General features: G+C 52.0%; 1 long non-coding RNA gene across 1 annotated transcript; it reads left to right on the top strand.

Annotated features, from left to right (window-relative positions):
- The first annotated feature begins 355 nt into the window (after positions 1-355).
- Positions 356-11,835, top strand: LOC142430706 (uncharacterized). The gene is made up of 3 exons (XR_012780656.1): positions 356-526; positions 10,251-10,447; positions 11,243-11,835. It is a non-coding gene; the product is annotated as an uncharacterized LOC142430706 (long non-coding RNA).
- The last annotated feature ends 2,142 nt before the right edge of the window (positions 11,836-13,977 follow it).

Here is a 13,977-nt window from a genome sequence, read left to right as displayed (position 1 = left end):
TTTAATCTGCCACAGCTGGGCTCTATCAACCAAGGCTGCAACCCCTCTCTCCGGGCCTGCTTCAGCCTGGTGGGGGGGGGGGGGAGGGCTGGTCTCTTGTGACTCACAGCTGAGCCCCCGAAGGCCTAAGCAGGGGCAGACTGGTGCATCCCGCCAGGCCTGGAGCAGCTGTTTCACGTTAGCCATGATTGCACTGGTGTTAACTGGAGCATCTTGGTGCTTGGCACACACTGCCAAAAGGGGCTGTGGAACAGTCTCAAAGTTCTCCCAGATGCCGGGCCCCTGGCTGAGAGCCTCGCGGTGGGGGCAGGGGAGCCAGAGGCCAAGGCAGGCTGGGGCAGCCGCAGACCCCGCAGGCTCCCTGGCCGCCTCGCAGTAAAGAATGTGCAATGGGGAGGAAAAGTCTACAATGTGGAGCTATTTAGGCCAAGCTGCATTTCAAAGGCCCTGTTTCCACTTCCATTCCGAAACTTATTTTTCTAAACAAGGACTTTTGATCAGCTGGAATGTTTAACTTCTTTTTGGGGTAAGCCACATTCATTTTTAAAAATTAGTTTGTTTGAAAGCCCAACTGCTGGGATCTGAAGTTTTGTATTTTAGACCCAGTGGACCGTGGAAAGCTGGCGTGGTGGGGTGCAGTGGGGGCGGGGGGAGTGTCATTCAGAAATCTCCTCGCTGCAGATCAATGGAGGGTCTGTCGGTCACCGTCTTTCTGCAGAGGCTGCACACACCGCGCTCTGGGCTACGGCTTGCTTCGCTCTCAGGAACGTTTTCTCGTCCATGAAGGGAAATAAAAGTAGAAATTGCAAGTAAGGACAAGTGAAGGTTTGGGGAGTGGAACTAAACTTGACTGGCTCCAAGACGGAATTGTACTCAAGATAAAACTCTTGTAGTCACTTGTGAAAATAAGGCCGGAATGTGCTGGTATTTAAAATATCTTTGTAGGGTCAATTCCACGGCAGTTGGAAGGCTAAGGTGATTTTTAAGCAGCCCAATGTGTGTGCCACCCTCTAAATTCAGAGAGAGGCTGCCTGCGCGCCTGCATTTTCCAGCCCTCACGCTGGATCTATTTATTCCTGGGGGTGGGAAAGCGCACTATTGAGAGGCCCTTGCCTGCCCTGGAGACTAGGAGGATAGTGAGTGGGCAAGGGCCAGGCCTGGCCAACTTGGGTGCGGGGAAGCCCTTAGCCGGCCACTCTCAAGCTCAGGGTTAAACTTGGCCTGGGCTGGGGTGTAGGGAGCCCTGTCCGAAACTCCCCCCCCCCCCATGTGGATGAGTGCAGAGGACACCGCGAGGCAGCCTTTGAACCTGGCACTGCAAACAATCCCAGGTACTCTCCCTTCAGTTTGGCTGTGATGGCGTGAGTGAGGGTGGATGTGTCTCTGGGCCATGTTTTGGGAAAGAAAAACAATATTAAATCCGGAAGTTGGGTCTGCACCTCCCTTGCCCCGTGAGGGAGGGTCTGCCACAGGACTGAGGCTGAGCAGGGCTTACCGTCCAGCCAGAAGCCGCTCTGACCTCACTGAATTCTATTTCTTTACTCCGGTTCATGCTCTGAGGGTGTGCAGAGCCGTGGCTCCCAGACTGTTGCAGTGTGTGCGCGCGCACGTGTCTGCCAGGCCAAGGAGAGAGGGAGGGCAGAAGGGAGAGCCAGGGCGGAGCCAAGGCCTAGCGGTGGGGCAGACCTTCCCCAGGCCGGCCTCCGGGGAAGGAGGTGCGGTGCCGGCCTGCCTCGGGAAACCCCGCACCCCCTAGGGCCCACCCGAGACCATGTGGTTCTTCCCACGTCTCCCCACCACTCTTGCCAGACCTAGAAGGTGTATGAGTGTGTGCCCCAGGGTTAGCTTGTGGGTGGGCGGGAATGTATCTGTAGGGGTGAGGGTGGGGGTGGGGATCTGTGTCCAGGTCTGTCTGTGGGTTGTGCAAGGGTTTGTGGGTGTTGCTCTGTCTGTGGCATTGTTGTGGGGGTTATTCGGAGGTGATGGTTGTGGGGCATGTGGACTTGGGGGCTTGTGTGTAGGTGTTGGGGTGTGGGGCCTGCGTCTGTGTTAGGTACATGAGGCTGTGGGGGTATGCGTGTTGTCCTGACTCTGCATCAGTTGTCGCAGTGTGAACAGGCATGAGTCAGGAGGTGTTGCCGTTTGGGGTCTGCCTGTGTTTGTGTCTGGGCCGGCAGGGGGGGAGGTGCCTGTGTAGGTGTGAGCATCGATAGCTGGGCGGCGTTGGGATGGGTTGGGTGCGGGTAGCTGTGTGTGAGCAGGTTTGGTTTGGTTTGTTGTCAGCAGACAGCTTTCAAGTTTGAACAGGGCTTTCAAAACCCGGAAGTGGAGGCCAGGCTGTCACCCACTTCCTGTAGTGCTGTAGGCTGGACTGAGCTACAGGGGACCGGGACCCCAAGTCTGCCGGGACCCCCCAGACCCACTGTCATCGTTGGTCACACCTGCCAAAGGCACGCGAGACTGCTCACGGGCTGTGTGGACATTTTTAGAAAGAATTTTCTGGGCGAAGGGGGAGGGTGATCTTTCCTTTTCAGCGGGGCAGAAATAGCTCTGTGGGAGAGGAGATGTTTTACCCTCTGGGGCAAGAGGAGCCTCCGAAATCCACGGAGAGATTTTAAGGGCTTGAGACAGACAAGAAAACTCCTGAGCTCGCTGAAACCAGTTTAAAATATTTTGCTAAAAATAAGCCTTGTTTTCTTTGTGGATTCCTCTGGCAGTCTGCCCTCCAGTTAGGGTGCTTAGCTGGCCTGGGAAGCTGGGCGGAATTTTTAAAAAAGCGAGTGTTTCCCAGCTGTGGCCTTGGAAAGTTCTCTGTTTTCCATTTATTAAAGTCCTAGTTTCCGGCTAATTAAAATTATTCTCAAATAAAACTCCATGGCCCAGCGATATTTGATGAAACACAGAATTCCCGGTGACCCCTCTGCAGGGGGGTCCTGCTGGCTGGGGGGAGCAGGAACCCCCTCAACTGGGCCCCAACTGGGTTTTAGTGGAGGTGGGGGCAGGTCTTTGAAATTCAGGCCCCAAGGCCTTGCTGAGGAAGCCCCACCTGATGACTAAGCGTGCAGAAGGCCAGTCTCTCAGCCAGGTGAGAAGGGCCAGCCGGTGTGTTCCTTCCACTAGTCCCCGGCATCCCCGGCGGGGCAAACCCTTGGCCAGTGCTACTTGTTTGCCCTTCCCAGAGGCACCTAGGAAGAAAAGCCTGCGATTCGACTTCCAAAACGTCAACCACTATGAAGCCTCACGTCTACCCTGATGTGCATGAAGAGGCTTTTCAAAAATGTGTGGACAAATGGAAGGTAAAGATGGTGGAATCTGTCCCAAAGCTTTTGAAGCCCGTCTCGGCCACTGCCAGGGGCAGTTCGACCCTGTCCTGCAAGGACGCTAGGAGTCTGGCAGGGAGTTCGCGTTTGGGGGTTCATAATGAGTGCACCAGAGGCTGAGTCCTCTGGCCACCGTTGGTCACCGCCCGTGAGAACCCATCAGACCCTCATCCCTGCCTTCATGGAGCTAGAACAACCCAACCGGGGAGCCGACGGGAATAAAATCATTACAAGAACCAGCGTGCCTCTTTGGGAAAAGAGTTGACAGTTCCTGAAACAGCTATGCGTGGAGTTAGTAGGCACCTTATAATGTTAAGTAGCTACAGACAGGGACCAGGGGTGTCCTCCATGCCTGGAAACCCCCCCCCCAATCCCCCTTCAGGATGACTAACAACCTAACAACGTGTCCATTCAGGCCCCCGAGCCAGGTGGGTCCATATTAGTCCAGATGAGCGTAATTCAGCCAATGGGGTCAACCAATACCTCCGACCTCAGCTCCCAGCTGAAGGCCCTAAATACCAGAGCCTGGAGAGAGCACCAGCCCTTGGGCCGCATCTCCCTGTTCCCCTCGGCCATGCCTCTGTCCCTCTGACTCGGGCCACCACGCGTGGGTGTGCAGTCCGAGAGGTTACCAGTGTTCAGAGACTGTAAAACCTGAAACTTCCGTCCTTTATAAAAAACCCACTAGGATCACAAGCCAGGCTTCGGCCTAAATTCCTCCTCAAGCGAAGGCAAGAGCCGAGACTTTTCCCACCTGAGAAACCAAACAATACCACAGTGATCCCACTCCTAGGCGTGCACCCCAAAGAATGAGAAAGCAGTCGGTGTGAGAGCTGAAAATAATAATTTATAATTTATCAAGGGGTCGCAAGGGTGGGAGGGACAAAAGAGCTAATGCCAAGGACTCCACAGAAAGGAAATATTTAGCAAATAATGATGGCAACATGTACAAATATGCTTGATACAAGTGATGTGTGGGTGGTTATGAGCTGAGAGCCCCCCAAAAGTGATTTTTTGAAAAAGGAGCTGATGCCAAGGCCTTAAGTGGAGAGCAAATTCTTTGAGAATGATGAGGGCAACGAATGTACAAATGTGCTTTACACAATTGATGCATGTATGGATTGTGATGAGAGTTGTATGAGCCCCCAATAAAATGATTAAAAAAAATAATTCCCTTACAGAAGGGTCTGGGGGGGGAAGCAACAAAGCCCACATGGGACAAGCACACTAGCCTGTGCGATCATGGAGGTGTCTAAGGGATCAGGTATCGGGCATCATCAGAACAAAAAATCTTACCATAGTGAATGAGGGGAAGTGAGGAGTGGAGCCCCATCTGTAGGCAATTGGACATCCCCTTAAGGAAGGGTCGCTGGGAGGAGACACCAGTCAGGCTGCAATGTAGCAAAGATGAAACATACAACTTTCCTCTAGCTCCTAAATGCTGCGCTCTCCCCCCCCCCCCCCACTATCATGATCCCAATTCTTCCTTACTAGACCAGAGGATGTTCACTGACACAGACAGGAACAGGGAATCCAGGGCGGATGATCCCTTCAGGACCAGTGGTGCGAGTGGCGATACTGGGAGGGTGGAGGGAGGGTGGGTTTAAAGGGGGAACAGATTACATGTGACCTCCTCCCTGGGGGATGGACAACAGAAAAGTGGGTGAAAGGGAGACGTCGGACAGTGTAAGATATGACAAAATAATTTATAAATTATCAAGGGTTCATGGAGCAGAGAGTGTGGAGGGAGGGGAAAAACTGAAGCTGATACCAAGGGCTCAAGTAGAAGGCAAATGTTTTGAGAATGATGACGGCAACGAATGTACAAATGTGCTTGACAGTGTATGTATGGATTGTGGTAGGAGTTGTATGAGCCCCTAATACAATGATTAAAAAAATAAATTTTTAATAAAAGGAAAAAAAGGAATGAACGCCCTGTTCACACAAAACCGAATACGTTAAATAAATAAATTTTTAAAAACTGGATACGTAAACGTTCACAGCAGCCTTCGAAAGAGCCAGAAAGTGGAAGCAGCCCAAGTGCCACCAACTGATGGCGGCTACACAAAATTCCACACAACGGAATATTATTCCGCTGTAAAAAAGGACAGGGGTACTGGAGGGGGGTCATCGCAGTGGAAAGAACTGGGACTGAGGTTCAGCCTCGCCACACGGCTGCCCCTCCCCCCACTCTCGCACAACCGCTGCTACTTGGGTGCTGTGTGACCTTGAGCAGTTTGCAGCCAACCTCTTTGAGCCTCGGTTTCTTCATTTGAGCTGAAGCCGGGCTTCTCATTGCCACCACAGCCGCCGCCACTGCTGTTGATGAGACCAAAGGAGACAGTTGTTCAGCTGCGCCCTCTCTCCAGCCCCTGCCCAGGGGTCTCCAGGTCTCCAGGTTGCCCTTGCCTCGGTGAAGACTAAGAGCTAATGTGTGTGGAGCTTTAATTAGGCAACCAAGGCTTTACATATGTTAATGAGGATCCTTGGAATAACCTCCTTTTCCATAGATGAGGGGTCAGGAGGTTTGGAAAAGGCTGGAGCAGAATTCAAACCAATTGGCGCTTTTGCCCCTTCAGATCCGCGCCCCTCCCCCTTCTGACTGCACTTTACAAGCCCGCGCTCACTCCCTTGTTTATAAAGCTCAGCTCTCTGCGAAGCCGAGGGTCTCACGCGCGTGTTCTGTGCTTCGTTTGTGCTTTTAAAATGGTTTAACTGAAATCACTCGTCTTCTCAAATGCTGACTCAGAAGAAAATCTAAAACCTGACAACCAATCTACCAGGTCCTGCAGGACAACTTCCTCCTCACCCATCCCACCCCAACAACACTGGCCTCCTGGATGGGCCTCCTCAATGGTTCTTAATCTGGGCTGACTCCCTGCCCCAGGGCCTTTGCACATGCTAATCTGCCAAACTCTTCCTCGGAGGCTCTCCTTTAAATAAATTCCTGATAAGCTGTTTCCTTGGAGGGGGGAGGGTAGCCCGATACCGCCCTCTGGTCCCAGCAGCTTTGTTTGATTTCCCCCCTACCCTACCCCCCAAGGATTTGTAACTCTAATATATGTAAAGGTATTTTTATGTATATATGAGCCTTCCTCCCAAGACTCTTCGTCCCATGAGGGCAGGGATTCTCCATGGAAAGCATTGAAGGAATTTCGCCTTCCATGAACAGTGACTGAGTTTGGTTTTTGGAAGAGAACCACATGTTTCTAAAGTCTCTCTGGAGAGTAACGTGAATTAAGAATGGTTCTTTAGGAAAGCTGTCTTAGTGCTAAAAAATAAAAGTTCAAAAGAAACCGTTATCTAGGATAGTTCTCTCAGTATCTCAAAGGTAAGAGGCTCAGAGAGGGGGCTGAAGACCCTTCTGGAGCCTCCCTGATTTCTAGGTTCCTAATAGCTGTGGTCTTTTGTCTGTAGACCCCGGCCTCCCTTTCTTCCGCAGCACCGCTGGAGGGGTCTGAGCCACTGACTGACCTTTCCATTCAGGCGAAGGTGACCAGACGTCCCGCTTTTGGCAGGACAGTCCCAATTTTTAACAATTTTTCCTGCATCCCGCGGTGTTTTAAAAAAGTCCCGCTTTTTGGAAAGAATGCACAACAAGCTAGGGTCTATGGTTTTTGGCTGCCGTGTGGCTATTTCACCAGGATATGAGTTTTATTAATGGTGTCCCGCTTCACCAATGTTAAAATCTGGTCACCTTAATTAAGGATCGAGCACAGACCATTTGTGCTACCCAGAGATCCTGGGGAGGAGCTGAAAGAATTCAAAATGCCATCAATCTGCTTCGTGGGCAAACTGGTAGAGGAGATGGGCAGAGCTGAGCTCTGCCTGCCTGCGTACCTGCCTGCCCACCATGCCACCCAGTGGTCTCATTTGCACCGCATCACCCTGCCCAGTAGCCTGGGGACCCCTCTCCTCTCACATGTCCCAGAAGTACCTCAAGCCTCCAGAGTGACCCCCCTCAGTTGTCCCTGTCCCCACACACGTGTTGCTGCTAGCACCTCATTTCCCACACCCCACCCCTGGCTCCCCTGAGAGTCTTTATCATCTTTCTCCCGTGTCATGTACATGGGGCCCATGCCCAGAGCCCCAGCTTCTAACTGCCTTGATGAGTGCCTCCCTCTGTCCCCTCACACTTGCTGTCCTCCTGCCTGCGTCTCTCCAGGGCAAGCTTCCTAAGTGACCCACCTCTCCTTGGCCTGGGGCCTCTGCAGGGCACCCCACCCCCAGTCTGCTTCCCAACATGCCCTGCAAGCCCCTGGAACCTGGAAGGTGGCCCTCCCCTGCCTGATACCCATCACACATACGGACCCTCTCCCGCCCTGTGTCCTCTGCCAGGGGCACAGTGCCAGTTCCCCGCAGCTTCACCGGTTCACTCTCCCCCTGACATTCAGCAGAGGCGCCCTCTTGGTCTCAGACTTGTCCTCTCCCGTGTCCACCCAGCCACCATGGTGTCCTCGTTAGCTAGTTGTGTCCGGCCTGTAAGGGCCTTCACGGCAGGCAAAGGTCACCACTGTCCATTGGTTCTCCCTAGCCCGGCCCCTACAAGGGCCTCCCTATTCTGCCGCACCACACCGGGCCACCCTTTGATTGGTCTTGTTCTCCCCATGTTCACCGTTGAAGAAAAGGAAGCTCACGGAAGTGGAGGGACTTGCCCAGGTCTGTCTGCCAGCTCATCAGCGAGGAACCTCGCTTGCCCCGTGGTCTCCGTGGCTCAGAGTGGGAACCGTGCCACCCTCCCCGGGGAGGACTTCTTGTTTGGTTGTCTTTTACTCCTGGTGGATGCTTGTGGTCGATCATGTGCGTGGGATCCCAATATGTATTCACGAGGAACCCAACCCAGACCCATCGCCAGCATGTCCCTTCCGACTCATAGCGACCCGAGAGGACTAAGGGTTCCCAGGCTAGACTCCCTGCTGAAGCAGACTGCCGCCTCTTTCAGAGGCTAGAGGTCTGAACCACTGCGCCACCCAGCACTACGAATAATCACACACACGTAACATTGTATCTCTTGGGGCAGGGAAATGGAGTCATGTGGTACTTCCTGCCCAGGGCCCTCTGTCTCTCTGAACAGCAGCCTGGACCCTCCCCTGGGAGGGAGGCGTGCGAGGGAGACTGCTCACGAGTTTACTTTCGGACCAAAGACCCAGTCCCGGTGCGTGGTGGGGGGAGTAGAATTTCTCCGATGAATTCCTAGAAGTAGCATTGCTGGGTCACAGGGCCACTCAGGGGTTTCCACTGAGGGTGACGGGCATTTAAGGGTCTGAAAGCTGCCCCCAGTCCCTGTTCACATCACGGGCCTCCACCTGTGTGGGTGGACCCTCGATGCATGTGTGCCCGCGTGTGCCCGCGCCCGTACGAGAGGTATGGGTAAAGGTGAGGCTATGCGTGTGTGTACATCCAAAATGATGATTGAGAGTTGGTATGTCGGTGCATGGATGTGTGAGTGTGTCAGGCTAGAGGTACCAGTGTGTCTGTGTAAGATGTGTGTGTGGAATAGTATGACTGTATCTGGATATGTGTGAGCTCGTGTGGGTGTGTGATTGTACCTATATCTGGGTGTATGAGTATGTGTTCAAACCACTTGTGTGTGAAACAGTGTGTGTGTGTGTATGTGTGAGAGAGAGAGAGAGAGAGAAAGAGAGAGACGGTTGTCGTTGTTATGTAACGGAGGCACTCCCGGGGGCCAACAAACCACAGTGGTGTAACTGCCGGGCTGCCAGGCCACCAAAGAGAAAGGAGGAAAAATGTAAACACTGTGGGCACCCCACCCCCCGCCTCACGCACCCCCAGGCGGCTCATCCAGCCCTCCCTTCCGGCTCCCTAGCCTCTATGGCCGGGCTGCAAGGAGGGGGGACATAGGGGCAGGGGCACAGTTTCGTGGCCCCCGATCACAGGTCTGTGCCGGGAGTGTCCACAGCTGTTGACCCCACCTAAGGAGCAGGCCAAGGAGGAGGACCCAGGCAAGGTTGGGGCTACAGTGGTGTCCCCCAGTCAGCCGTTGGCTGGGCAGCCCCCACAAATGAAGCAAGCTGCCTTCTTCCCTCCACAGCTGTCCTCTATGACGCTTTTGAGAGCTTTCTGTATGCCAGAAGCCCCGGCGGGCTTCCTCTCGAAAGGTACCAGTAGAGATAGACCTCAGAGCTTACCTGTCCACCACCACGGGTCTGTCTGTCTGTCTGTCTTTCTGGTTCTCTCTCTTTTACCCACACACTTCTTCCATGCCCTCGCCCCCCACAATGCCCTCCATTTCCAGCGTCTCCCAGCCCCGCCGGGCCCTTCCTGTGAACACCCCTGAGACTTTCCCAGGTGACCTTAGGTCTGCAGCAGGACAAGGTCCTCTTTGCCGGGCTGTGCACAGTGGTCCCTCCACTTGTCCATTTCAATACTAACGGCCACAACCTGCGGAGCACAGTGGTCTGCCGGACTCAGCGGGAGGAACCCAGATCCACCTACCACTCCCGACCTTCCCCAGCACCCACCGGGCACCTACGCACGCTCCAAGGAGGGTGGTGGCATACTTAATTGCTGACAGGTAGTCAGTGCCTTGTATTTTAAAATATGAACTTCTTGTCCCCTAGCGTCGCTCTGAGTTGGATTCAACAACAGTGTGTTTGTGTGAGCACACACACCCAAACTCAAACCAAACGCACGCCATCAAGTGGATGCTGACTCTTAGTGACACCCCCCCCCCCGGACAGAGTAGACCTTCCCCTGTGGGCTTCTGGGACTGTCATGCTTTACAGGAGTGGAAGCCTTGCCTGTCTCCCTTATTGCTGCTGGTGGTTTTGAACTGCTGACCTTGTAATCAGCAGCCCAACTCATCTCCCCTATGCCATGGGGGGTGGGGTGTGTGTGTGTGTGTGTGTGTGTGTGTGTGTTTCCAAAAGTTTGTGGTAAAATTCCACCCTTTTCATTCCATTCTTCCAGGGACGTCTGAAGTGGCGTGTGCATAAAGAGTAAATATTTCAAGTAGTACAGAGTACAGGCGCCCCCCCCCCCCTGCGGGGGGTGACCTGGAGATGGCTGTGGCTCTACTTCTCGGTCACCTATTGAATTCCCCGGGGTTCAGCTACTGGCCTGCAGCCGGGCAAGTCAGCCAGCACGTGGTCCCTCTGGTCACTAAGGTGGGTCTGTGTTGTGGGGAGACCTCTCATTGCCCGAGTCTGTCAATGTCTCCATTCACAAGGTGACGTGGGACTGCCTGGAGGGCTCTGAGAAACCCAATTATCATCAGAAGATTAATTGATGAGCAGGGAATTGTGACATGAAGTGTCATGGGGGGGCTGGGGGGTTGTCAGAGATTTGCGTCTGATTTTCCCACTGATAACAGCACCCGAGAGCCGGTGTCTTCAGCTCCACATGACGGACATGTCCGTCCAAGAACCCACGAGTGGAATTCTTGCTCCAGTACAGTGCTGGATTGGGCCTTGCCACGTTTGCCCTCTGAGACTCCTCTTTTTCTGTCCTGTTTTTCTCACCCCTCTTTTTCTATGACTCCATGACTGACTTAGAGACATTCCCTGTGAATTCCCTGCGAACAGAGTCCTAACTTTGTTCTGGGCAGCAACGTGCCCAAGCTTCACAAGGCGGCATGGCAACTCGTCTTGGCCAAGAGTGGCATCAATGCCCCTCTTTACTGCCAGCGCCTGTGCAGCCCAAGCCTGATGACTGATCACCTCATTCTGCCCGCTGAGACAAAGGGAGGCGACTTCAGGGACCCAGTGCGCACGTGCGCACACACACTTTCTACTTTACAGCGTGTCAGCAAGAACGGGTGGGCAAGCTTTTGAGATGAAAGAGCCAATCCTGTCCCTCACAACAAGTTAAAAATTATTTAAGAGCCATGAGTATATTTTTATAAACACGTGAGGTCACCCTTGTTGAATCATATCCTTTAAGTTCTTTTTCTTTCACTTCAGAGCCACATGTGTGCACCGGATAGCTTGCTCGCAAGCCGCAGTTTGCCAACCCGAGCTCGAACACAGATCCTGCAACTGCATGGTTTTAAAGGACAGAGTTGACTGTGGCAGTTACATCAGCTGGTGTCAATCAGGACTTGAGAGGATTAAGAGTGAAGGGGTGGAGTCCAGTTTGTCAATCCAGAGAGAGCCAGTGAGACCTCTGTGTGGGCATGGCCTTCTCTTGAGGATTCTGGGAACGGCTGTATTTTCCTCCTTGGAGACGGGAGACACTTCTCATTCTCGGCTCCCTCCCTGGGAGACTTTGCAGCTGACAAGACACATGGAACTACGCTAGTGCCCTGAGCTGGAGAAACCACATGGATCTACCCTGATGCAACCAGGCCTCTGAAGCTGGAGAAGCCACGTAGTGACCCCTGCCAGAGCTGAGATGCTTGCAACGCCACTGGATCCTAAGACTTTATGCCCACTGGCCCATGAGCATCCTGTATTTGGTGTCATTGCATGTGTTTCATGAGTCTGAAGAAGGCTTTATAGATTGGTATCCAACATAGGGACTAATATTGGACATATAGGCTTGGATTGGACTGGGTTTGGATGCTTCCTTAATGTATAATTTCCTTTTATATAAAACTCTCTGTTATACACATATGTGTGTTTATGGATTTGTTTCTCTAGTCTACCAGGACTAACACGGTTGACTTTCTCACAGTTCTGGTAGCTGGAAGTTCAAACCAGGGTCTCAGGCCTGTTGGCTCCGTCTTTCTAGGTTCCCTGGTATTTGGGGGGCCAGGGGGGTTCCTTAAGACCCACACCGATCACCCGTCTTTCCTGTTTGTGCCTCTCTGTTTATGCTGCGCTTGAAAAAATTAAAAAGAAAGTTTATTGGCACATAGCGCCCCGATCATGCCATCTTATGGTTCTGCCATATGCAGACAAGTGCAAGCGTCTCCACCACCAATTCCAGAGCATTTTCTCTTCGGCCCATTGTTGTCGGCTGCTCACTTCCTGTCGTGCCTGACTGTGCTGACCGGTCCAGTTTTGTCTCTCCAGCTCCACCTATCCTGGGCTACATAGACAGAAACCATGCAAAGCAGAAACAGGAAGCAACAAGCAAACAACAACAACGTAATCAGGCACCAGATGGAAAAACACACACACTAAAAAAGAAAGCAGGAAATATTAAAAACTGAAACAATTTTAGAATGGGTCATAGGCTGCTCTTTTATTTTAATCATTTTATTTGGGGCTCATACAACTCTTATTACAATCCATACATACATCGGTTGTGTCAAGCACATTTGTACATTTGTTGTCCCCATCATTCTCAAAACATTTGCTCTCCACTTAAGCCCCTGCCATCAGGTCCTCATTTTTGCCCCTCCCTCCCTACTCTCCCCTCCCTCATGAACCCTTAATAATTTAAAAATTATTATTTTGTCATATCTTGTCCTGTCCGACGTCTCCCTTCACCCACTTTTCTGTTGTTGGTCCCCCAGGAAGGAGGTCACATGTAGATCCATGTAATCAGGTCCCCCTTTCCAACCCACCCTCCCTCTATGTTCCCAGTATCGCCACTCACACCTCTGGTCCTGAAGGGATCATCCACCCTGGATTCCCTGTGTTTCCAGTTCCTATCTGTACCAGTGTTCATCCTCTGGTCTACCCAGACTTGCAAGGTAGAATTGCAAGGGATCATGATAGTGGGCGAGGAGGAAACATTTAGGAACTAGAGGAAAGTTGTATTTTTCATGGTTGCCACACAGCACCCTGTCTGGTTCGTCTCCTCCCCAAGATTCCTCTGCAAGGGGATCTTCAGTGGCCGAAAAATGGGCTTTGGATCTCCACTCCGCACTCCCCCCTTCATTCACTATGGTAAGATTTTTTTGTTCTGATGATGCCTTATACTTGATCCCTTCAACACCTCATGATTGCACAGGCTGGTGTGCTTCTTCCATGTGGGCTTTCTTTCTTCTGGAGCTAGATGGCCACTTGTTTACCTTCAAGCCTTTAAGACCCCAGATGCTATCTCTTTTGATAGCCAAGCACCATCAGCTTTATTTACCACATTTGCTTATGCACCCACTTTGTCTTCAGTGGTTGTGTCGGAAAGGTGAGCATCATAGAATGCCAATTTAGTAGAAGAAAGTATTTTGCACTGAGGGAGTACTTGAGTGGAGGACCAATACTCCTCTGCTACCTTAATACTAAACCTATAAATATATGCACATAGATCTATTTCCCAATCCTCATATAAAAGTATATTGCATATATACATGTTTTTAGCTAGACCTCTGTAAATGCTTTTCGTCTCCCAGCTCTTTCCTCTATTTCCCTCGACTTTCCTCCTGTGCCACTATCATGCTCAGGCCCCACCAGGGTTTCAGCAATTCCTCTTGGTTACATTACCCTTGATCATGCCCTACCAGGCCTCCCACAACCTCCTTACCACCAATTTGGATCCTTGTTGTTCCCTGGTCCCTGGGTTTGTTAACCCCATTTCCTTTCCCCCTACCTCCCCCTCTCCCATGTGCCCCCAGAATTGTTGGTCCTGTTGTTTTCTGCTTCAGGTTTTTCATCCAGCCTATCTTATTTAGACAGACCTGTGAAGACAATAACATGCACAAAAACAAGACAGTGCAAAACCAAGCAACAATATACAACGAAACAACAACAACAAACCAATGACAAACAAAACAAGAAAGAAAAGCTTGTGGTTAGTTCAAGGACCATTG

The sequence above is a fragment of the Tenrec ecaudatus genome, chromosome 17, assembly GCF_050624435.1.
Source record: "Tenrec ecaudatus isolate mTenEca1 chromosome 17, mTenEca1.hap1, whole genome shotgun sequence".
In the NCBI taxonomy this organism is placed as follows: domain Eukaryota; kingdom Metazoa; phylum Chordata; class Mammalia; order Afrosoricida; family Tenrecidae; genus Tenrec; species Tenrec ecaudatus.
Note: the sequence above shows the minus strand (reverse complement) of the source record. Positions and strands in the feature narration are given on the sequence as shown.